The 11,560-nt window shown below is 36.7% G+C and overlaps 1 non-coding gene across 1 annotated transcript; it reads right to left on the bottom strand.

Annotated features, from left to right (window-relative positions):
* Positions 1 to 3,434: 3,434 nt before the first annotated feature.
* On the bottom strand, positions 3,435 to 3,541 carry LOC128040659 (small nucleolar RNA R71). The gene has a single exon (XR_008195465.1). It is a non-coding gene; the product is annotated as a small nucleolar RNA R71 (small nucleolar RNA).
* Positions 3,542 to 11,560: the final 8,019 nt, after the last annotated feature.

Genomic DNA, 11,560 nt, shown 5'->3' with positions numbered 1-11,560 from the left:
ACAATCTCCACCTTGACAAGATTTCTTAATGAACAAGTTCTTCATCACGAACTCTCAACGAACAAGTTCTCCACCTCTTCCATAAAACCCTTTAAGGGTTTAACTTCGACAATGAACACCAACCAAATCTAAGCAATACTTAAAACTTGATTATAGGAAGTGACTTAGTCATCATATATGTAGAATTTTCATGAGTACTAATTTTGCTCACAACAATATCACCACGAGCAATAATATCACGAACAAAATGATACCGAACATCAATATGTTTTGTTCTCTCATGAAACATTTGATCTTTTGTAAGGAAGATGGCACTTTGACTATCACAAAATACTGTATTGATTTGAAGGTTTTCATTAAGTTCACTAAAGAGTCCTTTCAACCAAATAGCTTCTTTACAAGTCTCAGTAATCGCCATGTACTCAGCTCCAGTGGTAGACAAAGCAATTGTAGTTTGCAAAGTGGCTTTCCAACTGATTGCACAACCTCCGATTGTAAAGACATAACCTGTGAGAGAACTTCTTCTATCAAGTCTCCAGCAAAATCAGCATCAACATACCCAATGACTCCATCTCTAGTTCTTCCAAACTGTAAGAAAACCTTAGTAGTACCTCGTAAGTATCTTAAAATCCACTGAACTGCTTTCTAATGTTCTTTACCGGGATTCGCCATGTATCTGCTAACTGCACTTACTGCATATGATAAAATTGGACGTGAACAAACCATAGAATACATGAGAGATCCCACTGCACTAGAGTATGGAACATGAGACATGTACTAAATCTCATCATCTGATTGTGTAGACAAAGCCGATGAAAGTCTGAAATGGGCTGCTAAAGGAGTAGTATCAGGCTTAGCATTCTGCATATTGAATATGCAAAGAACTTTCACAATGTACCCCTTCTAACTTAGGTACAATTTACTTACTTTTGTATATCTGAGAATCTCCATACCATGTATCTTCTTTACTGGTCCCAAATCTTTCATCTCAAATTCTTCACTTAGTTGGGCTTTAGCCTTTCTTATCTCTCCTTTATCTTTCGTTCCTATTAACATGTCATCAACATAAAGGAGTAGATACAGAAAAGAACCATCACTGTTTTTCTTAAAGTAAACACAACTGCCAAAACTACTTCTTTTGAAATAATGAGAAGTCATTAAGGAATCAAACCTCTTGTACCACTGTCTTGGTGACTATTTCAAATCGTAAAGGGACTTTTTCAGAAATTAAACATAGTCCTCTTTTTCTGAGACTATAAAACCCTTTGGTTGTTGCATGTAAATATCCGTCTCAAATTCTTCATGCAAAAAAAGTAGTTTTTACATCTAACTACTCAAGATCCAAATCATTCATGGCGACAATACCAAGCAAAGCTCGAATCGAACTATGCTTCACAACTGGGGAGAACACATCTATGAAGTCCACTCTTGGAATTTGACTGTAACCCTTTGCAATAAGCCTTGTTTTATATCTGCGTTCTTCAACTCCTAGAGTCCCTTCTTTCTTTTTAAACACCCATTTACAACGAACAATCCTTTTACAGCTAGGAAGGTTCAAAAGAACTCATGTTTTGTTTTTTTGGAGTGATTCCATCCCCCTATTGCATAGAAAACATCCACTTTTCTAAGTCTTTACAGCTAACCACATCAAAATAATTAGATGGCTCTTGGTTTGCATCTATATCTTCAGCCACATTTAAAGTATAAGCAACTAGATCAGCCTCGACATACTTCTTTGGAGGTTTAATTTCTCTTCTAGTTTTGATTTTAGCGATAAAGTATTGTGGTGAAGAAGCAACTCTATTCTGAATTTTTGTACTGGCTTGAGGAGTCGACTCTGTTGTAGATTCTAGATTAATCTGATGCTTCACCTGCTTTTGATTTTCTTTATTGGAAGAGTCTTTAAAAGAAAAGTTAGGTAGCTTAGCAATTTCATCAAAAATAACATCTCTGCTAATCACAACTTTTCTATTTTCAAGACATCATAACTTATACCCTTTTACACCAGCTCTATAACTAAGAAAAACACATTTAATGGATCTCCCAAACTGTAAGAAAACATTAGTAGTACCTCGTAAGTATCTTAAAATCCACTGAACTGCTTTCTAATGTTCTTTACCGGACGATGGCTAATGGACGCATAATTGAAATGTGCATGCTCAATTTAGATCCTAACCCGATTAAATTGTAGGTTGCATAACAACCCTAACCAAGCTCTGTTATCTGTATAGTTTTTAGATTTGTGTGATTAAATTGTTTCAAACCTAAAATGTCCTTGTTACCTCACACGAAAGCTAAGAAACGCTTAGTAAATAAGGATTAGTAAAATGTGTATTTACTAAGTAAAGAATTCTGAAAAAACCTAATTTGGTTTCCAAACTCATGAAAGATCAAGTTGCCATGGAATGTTTTTCCGAATATTATTAAGCATGATGATAATAAATTAAGTTTAATTAAAGTAATTGCCCTAGATTGCTTATGTTATATTTGTTGCAAATTGTGTTAAATTTTGCTAAAATCTATTTCATTCATATAGTCTACATATTAAGATAATTTACATTAGGGATCATTGCATCTAGTTTATACCACTTCTCAAATATATTTTGTTTTTATTTTTCAAATTGTTAATATAAATTTACAAATTAAGTGACTTAGCACAAATACAATCCGTGTGGGGACAATAACTCGATACTTACTTATTACTTGATAACGATTGTGTACACTTGCACAAACCTGAGCGTTATAAGTTTTTCGCGCCGTTGCCAAGGATTGTCAACTATTGCCATAGTTATTTTTTTGGTGATATTATTTATTGTCAATTTGATTTATTTCTAGCACTATTAACTTATTCTTTTTAATTTTTGTAATTTTCTTTTCAGGTGTTTGTGAGCATAGATCGAATTATCGATTTAATCCCTGTAGACCCTAAAATTGAGCAAACTTTTAGACAAAAACATGAACGAACTGCTCAAAGACAAATCGAGATAGACATTGGAAATCAGAACCAAGACCAAGGTAATGAAGCCGATAATGTACGAAATCCTATCTTCAGTACCGATGATAGGGATCGATCCATTAGACAATATGTTGTGCCACTTTTCAGTGAGTTAAACCCAGGAATTAGAAGGCCAGATATTGAGGCAACCCAATTTGAATTGAAACCAGTGATGTTTCAAATGCTACAAACGGTGGGCCAATTTAGTGGTATGCCCAGCGAAGATCCACATCTCCACCTTCGATTGTTTATGGAGGTGACTGATTCATTCAAGATAACTGGTGTAACTGAAGACGCGCTGAGGTTGAAGTTGTTTCCGTACTCATTGCGAGATCGAGCACGAGCATAGCTTAATTCATTGCCGCCAAGTTCCATATCTACATGGCAAGAATTAACAGAGATATTTTTGGTTAAGTATTTCCCACCTAGCTAGAACGCTAAGTTAAGGAACGAGATCACAACTTTCCAACAATTGGATGACGAGACTTTGTATGAGGCTTGGGAGCAATTCAAGGAGTTACTTCTTAAGTGTCCTCATCATGGGATTCCTCATTGTATCAAGTTGGAGACATTCTATAATGGTCTCAATGCACATAAAAGATTGATGGTAGATGCTTCTGCGAATGGTGCAATTTTTTCTAAGTCTTATGATGAGGCTTACGAGATCATCGAGAGGATCGTGAGTAATAACTATCAATGGCCAACAAATCGAACAACTTCAGAAAGACGAGTAGCCGGAGTTCATGAAGTTGACTCTCTCTCTTGGTTATCGGCTCAGGTATCGTCTATTTCCTCTATGTTAAAATAGTTAACTGCTAATAGTACTAATAATTTTGCAGCTCAGCCACCAAGTCTGTTTGAAGTAGTTTCCTGTGTGTACTATGGGAAAGGTCATTCTTTTGAGAATTGCCCATCAAATCCTGAGTCAGTGTACTATGTGGGGAACTAATATCAAAATAGGAGTGGACAAGGACCCCAGTCTAACTTCTACAATCCTTCATGGCGTAATCATCCTAACTTTTCTTGGAGCAACCAAGGAAATGGACCGAACAATAACTTATTATAGCAAAGACCCAACCAATCTCAAGGGTTTAATTAGGAAGCTCTAAAACCACCTCAAGCTGAGGCATCAAACAGTTTGGAGAACTTGTTGAAAGAGTACATGGAAAAGAATAACGCTTTGATCCAAAGCCAACCAGCAACACTAAAAAATTTACAGAACCAAATGGGTCAGTTAGCTACGGAGCTTCGTAATAGACCGCAAGGAACCTTGCCAAGCAATACTTAGAATCCAAGGAATTTGGGTAAAGAACATATCAAGGTAGTGGCTGTAACGCCTCAGAATTTGGGCCTAAAAGTAGTGGGCCTTGAGTGTGGGAACTCATAAAAGTTCATGTGTGCAAGATAATATCATAAATTAAGTGTAGCTTTGGTGGCTAAATATTTGGGCATATTTAGAAGTGCTTAAGAAGCCTGGGTTCAAGTCTGGGTGATTGCAAAATTTTAATTTGGCCTCTTAACTGAACCTGGATGTTAGCTTATAGGACTTATAATAATTAGTGATTGTTTTATGACAAAAAGAGAGAAGGGATCTAGTGGTAAGGTGGCGCTACATGTGTGGGAAGGAGTCTGAGGTTCGAGGCATGGCTTGCGCAATTGTATGTTTATTTTGCTGCTTGAGCTGGGGAGGTGTTGGAACTGGACTGGAACTCTATGGTTGAATTGGTCATAAGAATTTGAATTGAATTTGAATGGGGAGATGGAGTAAATCAAAGAGAAAATTTCGGTGGAGGGATTGGTGGAGTTTTTGAAGGATTTTCAAATGGGAGAAGTTGGAGCCGTTTGGAGGGAGTTTTGTTTAGGAAAATTCTGCTAGAGAGTGCATTGGGTGCATTTTCGACAATTGCTTTCCTTTATGCCAATTTGTTTTATTTTCTCTCTTCTATCTATAGTGCCAAATATTGCCATAGACTATTTTGGGTGTTTTCCTTCGTTTTGATTTTCTTTATTCTCTTCTCCCTGTTTCCTATTCTTCTTAATGTGAGCCAGATTCAACTTCTCTTTCTCTGCCTTCATTCTTTTTCCCTTCTCTATCGATCAAACGTTTCGACCTACAAGCGTTCTGACGAATCATTTCTCTAGCCTCTGAAGTGTCGAATCTATTCTTCTCTTGTGGGTTGATTGAGTTCAATTTATCTGGTTGGTCGATTGTTAAGGGTAAGTGGTTATGTGCTTTCAAATACTGGTCGAATGTCTAGTTCTCTTGTTGGTCGTGTGTTTTCCTTAGGATAGTAATTGTTTAACCTTTGTTATTGATATTGCTGCTTAATAGATATTGTTGTGGTACAGATAAACCACAACGAGGTGATAGCGATTCATAATCAAAATGCTTAGGAAGTATAAGCCGATTCAGTCAAGGTTCTACGCTCGTGGGCTACTGCGTTTCTCTCCATCAAGGTGTGTAACAACACTCTATAAACGATATCGGTGAAATCTCAAGAAGTGTGTGTAATCACACCCACACTCAACTGCAAATCGACAAAAGCCGAAATGCCGTGAATACGGTGTTTGGGACCACATAGGCGTGTGAGCGCTCGAGTGGTGAGCCCTACGTGCAATTCATGGGTAAATTACTGAAATACCCTTGAAAGGTAAACTTACCGAAATACCCCTAAAGGGTAAAATTACCAAAAAACCCTCGATGGGTAAAATTACCAAAATACCGTCGATGGGTAAAATTACTGAAATATCCTCGATGGGTAAAATTACCAAAATACCCTTGATGGGTAAAATTATCGAAATACCCTCGATGGGTAAAATTACTAAAATACCCTCGAAGGGTAAAATAACCGTATTGCCCTATAGGGTAAAATGACCGTAATGCCTCTGTAGGGTAAAATGAATGTGATGCCCCTATAGGTAAAATGACTGTAATACCTCTGTTAGGTGAATTGACCGATATACCCCCAAAGGGTAAAATGACTATTTTGCCCCTCAGGTTAAATGATTGATTTGTCTGTGATGTAAGTGATTAATTTGTCCGAGATGTAAATGATTGATTTGTCTGTGATTTAAATGACTGATTTGTCTGTGATTGGTATGACTGATTTGTTTGTGAATTGTATAACTGATTCTGAGCATGGCATTTTGCATACACGACATACTGCATGGGGTTGGGATACTGTTATGGTGGAAGTATTGTACTGGTGGCTCTGCCACAATCACTGTTATTGGTGGCTTGGCCACATATACTATTACGGGCAGCTTTATTGCGATACTGTTGCTGGCAACTTTGCTGCGATACTACTGATGGCTTTGTGCCAATCATATTACCGTTACTGATGGCTTTGTGTCGATCATATTACAATTACTGATGGCTTTGTGCCAATCATATTACCGTTACTGATGGTTGTGTGCCGATCATATCACTGCTACTGAGGACTTTTTGCCAATCATATTACTGTACTTATGGCTTGTAGCATTCTGTTTATAGCTTATAGCTATCCTGTTTACAGCTCTTAGCCATTCGATCCTTTGGCGACTTTCTTTGCGATATTGAGTAATAATGGTGGGTGGGTCGATTTTATCCCCACATGGTGTGTTGGTTGGTATGGGTGGTATGTTGGCTGGATTGGGATGGGTTGCATAATTGTATTGTTGCATTTCTATTACTGATTCTGTCACTGTATTGGACTTAGCCCCACATGTATTTTATTTCTGGTTCTGATACTGTAATGGGCTAAGGCCCACACTACACTTTTACTGTTTTGGGCTAAAGCCCACATTATTCTATTACTGTTAAAGGACTCAAACTGATTATGTTTTGTATACTTTCTGTTTCTTTATTAATGGGATTACACACTGAGTTTTCGTAAACTCACCCCGTTTTTAACCTTTCAAGTAATCCCCAATGTTAGACTATTCGGAGCTGCGAAGGACTCGGAGAGGGCCACACGATCAATCACTACTGTTCATTTTAGATTTTACTTTATTTTAATTAACAAGTTGGACTTGTTTTTGTAATAAGGCCATTTATGTTTTTTTAAATTTTTTTGGGCTTTTGCTTATTTTGAACTGCTAATTTAGTAGAAGACGAATTTACAAAATAATTACTATTTCCAAGGACACGAAATTTAAACATTAGAGTTTTCAAAAGCTCCGCCATTTTAGATCAACCTATTATAACAATAGCAGATAACAAGGCAAACGTTTTGAATAGATGATTTGTTAAATAATAGTAAAGGGGTTTTTTAAATTTAAAAACGTATTTTCATCAACAAGTCTAATTTTCGAAAGACACTTCAATGTGACATGCCAGATTTGACCATAACGTCTAGGCCAGGTTTGGAGTGTTACAGTGGCATTTCAAAGTGGTAAGACTCTGGAACCCCGATTGATTAGTGTCAGAGATGAGCAGGTTGAAAAGGAGGAAAGTCAACCAGCTGTTGAAGTTCCTACACCAAAGGAATCAGAATCTGCAAAGTCTACCAAGGTAAACCCTAACCTAGTGAATTTAGATATTTTAACATCTTCTTTGGATGCAGATTTATCTACTCAAAAAAGTTGTCTGGTTCAACCGAAATTTCCATCACCTCCATATCCATAAAGATTGCAGCAACACAAGCAGAAATAGGAGGTGCAATTCAAGAAGTTTTTGGCTGTTTTGAAGCAGTTACACATCAATATTCCGTTGGTGGAGGCTTTAGAACAAATGCCAAATTATGTGAAGTTTATGAAGGATATATTGTCCAAGAAAAAAAGACTGAGTGAGTATGAAACTGTTGCTTTGACAAAGGAGGACAGTGTGTTCCTGCAAAACGAACTGCCACTGAAATTGAAAGACCTAGGAAGCTTTACTATACTCTGTAACATTGGTGAATCTTACTGTTGTAAAGCTTTGTGTGACTTAGGAGCGAGTATCAACTTAATGCCTAAGTCTATTTTCAAGATGTTAGGAATAGGTGAAGTAAGACCTACAACTGTGACGCTTCAGCTAGCGGATCGATCTTTAGCATATCTCGAAGGAAAGATCGAGGGTGTTTTGGTAAGTGTCTATAAATTTATTTTTCCTACTGATTTCATTATTTTAGATTTTGAAGCAAATAAGGAAGTACCAATCATCCTTGGGAGACCTTTCCTATCCATGGAAAGAACGTTAATTGATGTGCAGAAAGGTGAACTCACCATACGAGTTCAAGACAATCAGGTAACCTTGAACATTCTTAAAGCAATGAAATTTCTCAATCCGACAGAGGAGTGTTCAGTTATGGAAGAGATAGAAGCCTTGATTTCTTTGGAAAGTAATTTTGAAGAAGATCCATTGGAGAAAGCTTAGATCTTGACCCTTTGGAGGATGAAGAAGGTGAAGAAAACATGGCTTTGATGAAAGCCAATCCAAGAAATTATATTCAATCCACATGGTTTGAATCGTTGGAGTTGGAAGTTAGAGAATTTGTGCAACCCAAGTTGTCAATTGAAGAACCACCTAAACTTGAACTAAAGGTACTTCCTTCCCATTTGAAATACATGTATTTAGGTGATTGTTCGACTTTGCCTGTGATTATTTCGGCAAAACTGACAAAAGATTAAGAGGAGCGATTAATTGATGTTCTAAAGAAATTTAAGAAAGTAATTGGTTGGAGCATAGCTGATATTCGAGGTATAAGCCCTTCATTTTGCATGCATAAAATCATTTTAAAAGAAGGTGAAAGAGCTCAAATTGATGGGCAAATGAGGCTCAATCCTATTATGAATGAAGTTGTGAGAAAGGAAGTGATCAAATGGTTAGATGCGAGAATCATCTATCCTATTTTAGATAGTTCGTGGGTAAGTCTGGTACAGTGAGTGCTGAAGAAAGGTGGAATCATGATTTTTAAAAATGAGCATAACGAGTTAATTCCAACGAGAACTGTTACCGGTTGGAGAATCTGTATTGATTACAGAAAGCTAAACAAAGCCACTCGAAAGGACCATTTTTCGTTGCCTTTTATGGATCAGATGTTAGATCGAATGACAGGTAATGAATTCTATTATTTTTTAGATGGCTATTCAAGATATAAACAAATAGTTGTAGCCCCGAAGGACCAACATAAAACAACCTTTACTTGTCTGTATGGTACGTTTGCTTTTAGGCGAATGCCTTTTGGTTTATGCAATGCACCTACAACTTTTCAACGATGCATGATGGCAATATTTACTAATATAGTCGAAAATTTTGTCAAGGTTGTCATGGATGATTTTTCTATTTTTGGTAACACTTTTGATATCTGTTTGAGTAATTTGGCTAAGATACTGAAGAGATGCGAAGAGACGAAATTGTACTTAATTGGGAAAAATGTCATTTTATGGTCAATGAAGGAATTGTCTTAGGTCACAAGATCTCAAAGAAAGGAATTGAAGTTGACAAAGCAAAGGTGGACGTAATTGAAAGATTACTAGCCCCAATTAATGTGAAAGGAGTCAGAAGTTTCTTAGGCTATGTCGATTTTTACCGAAGGTTTATCAAGGATTTCTCAAAAATTTCTAAGTCATTGTGTTTGTTGTTAGAGAAAGATACAATGTTAAATTTCAACAAAGCATGTTTGGAAGCTTTTGAAGATCTAAAGAATTAGTTAATTACAGCCCCAATAATCATTACACTTGATTGGAACTCACCTTTTGAGTTGATGTGCTATGCAAGTGATTATGCTGTTGGAGCTGTGATGAGTCAAAGAAGAAATAAAGTATTCCACCCCATTTACTATGCAAGTAGAACCTTGACGGGAGCCTAACTCAATTATACAGTAACTGTAAGGAAATATTTGTTATATTTTTTACTTTTGACAAATTCTGTTCATATCTTATAGGTACCAAAGTTACAGTATTTACTGACCATGCGGCCATTAAATACTTGCTCACGAAGAAAGATGCAAAACCAAGGCTAATTCGTGGGATACTTTTACTCTAAGAATTTGACCTTGAGATCCAAGACAGAAAAGGTGTCGAAAATCAAGTAGCTGATCATCTGTCGAGGTTTGAGCAAGATAAGGTAACCCAGTCTGGTGTGCCTATCAACGAGAATTTCCCAAATGAGCACTTATTTGAGGTAAGTCAAATTCATGAAATACCCTGGTTTGTTGATTTTGCCAATTATCTTGCATGTGGAATAATTCCTCGAGAAATGACATACCAACAAAGGAAGAAATTCCTTCATGAAAGTCGGTATTATTTTTGGGAGGATCCATTTTTTTAAACAGTGTGCAGATAATATAATCGAAAGTGTGTAGCTGAAAGTGAGATTGCTGAGATCTTATATCATTGCCATTCATCTCCAAGTGGGGGACACTTTGGTGGTTCATGTACTACAGCAAAGATTTTGCAAGCAAGTTTCTTTTGGTCTACACTATTTAAAGATGCTTAAGCTTATGTAAAGAACTGTGATAAGTACCAAAGAACCGAAAATATATCAATGAGGAATGAGATGTCCTTGACAAACATTTTGAATATTGAATTGTTTGACGTATGGGGCATTGACTTCTTAGGCCCATTTCCTTCTTAATATGGGAACAAATACATCTTAGTTGTTGTGGACTATGTATCTAAGTGGGTTAAAGCTGAAGCATACCCTACAAATGATGCTAAGGTAGTCACGCGATTCCTACATAAGCATGTGTTTACATGATTTGGGACACCAAGAGCTATTATTAGTGATGAAGGTTCTCACTTTGTGAACAAATGGTTTAAGTGGTTGCTTGAAAAATATGATGTGAAGTACAAGATTGCTACTACCTATCACCCCCAGTCTAATGGACAAGTTGAAAGAGTGAACCGTGAAATCAAAGGTATCCTTAAAAAGGTAGTACGCCCTAACAGAAAAGAATTGTCTCGAAGGCTCAATGATGCATTATGGGCCTATCGAATAGCATTCAAGACTCCATTAGGAATGACTCCTTATCGGTTTGTCTTTGGAAAGGCTTGTCATTTGCCATTAGAATTGGAGAATAAAGCTCACTGGGCTTTGAAGCAGTTAAATTTTGATCTTAAGCAAGCCGGTGAGAGAAGAATGTTACAACTTGATGAGTTGGAACAGCTAAGGTTGTTTTCCTATGAGAATGCCAAAATGTGTAAATAAAGATCAAAGAGATGACATGATAATCATATACAACCTCGCGAATTTAAAGAAGGTCAGAAGGTGTTGTTGTTTAATTCAAAGCTGAAGTTATTTACTGGGAAGCTCAAATCCCGATGAAAAGGACCTTATACCATCCACCGAGTTTATCCTTATGGAGCTATTGAATTGTACGACAATTACGGAGGTACGTTTAAAGTTAATGGTCAACGTCTCAAACACTACTGGGATGGTGAAGTTGAGCGAGTTGAATCTTCGTTCAAATTAACAGACCCTTGATTTTTCATAAACTTGTCTTGTAAATAAATAAATAATTAGAATTTATTTTCTTAAATTAAGTACATTTAATTAATTCTGTCTAAGGAGATTGGAACTTAAGTGGGACTGTTGTGACCCCTCTAACCTTTCCTGGGAATTGATTTAATGTAATTTGTTAAGAAGAAATCTTCAAATTAGGT

This window comes from Gossypium raimondii, chromosome 4, assembly GCF_025698545.1.
Source record: "Gossypium raimondii isolate GPD5lz chromosome 4, ASM2569854v1, whole genome shotgun sequence".
NCBI lineage: Eukaryota > Viridiplantae > Streptophyta > Magnoliopsida > Malvales > Malvaceae > Gossypium > Gossypium raimondii.
Note: the sequence above shows the minus strand (reverse complement) of the source record. Positions and strands in the feature narration are given on the sequence as shown.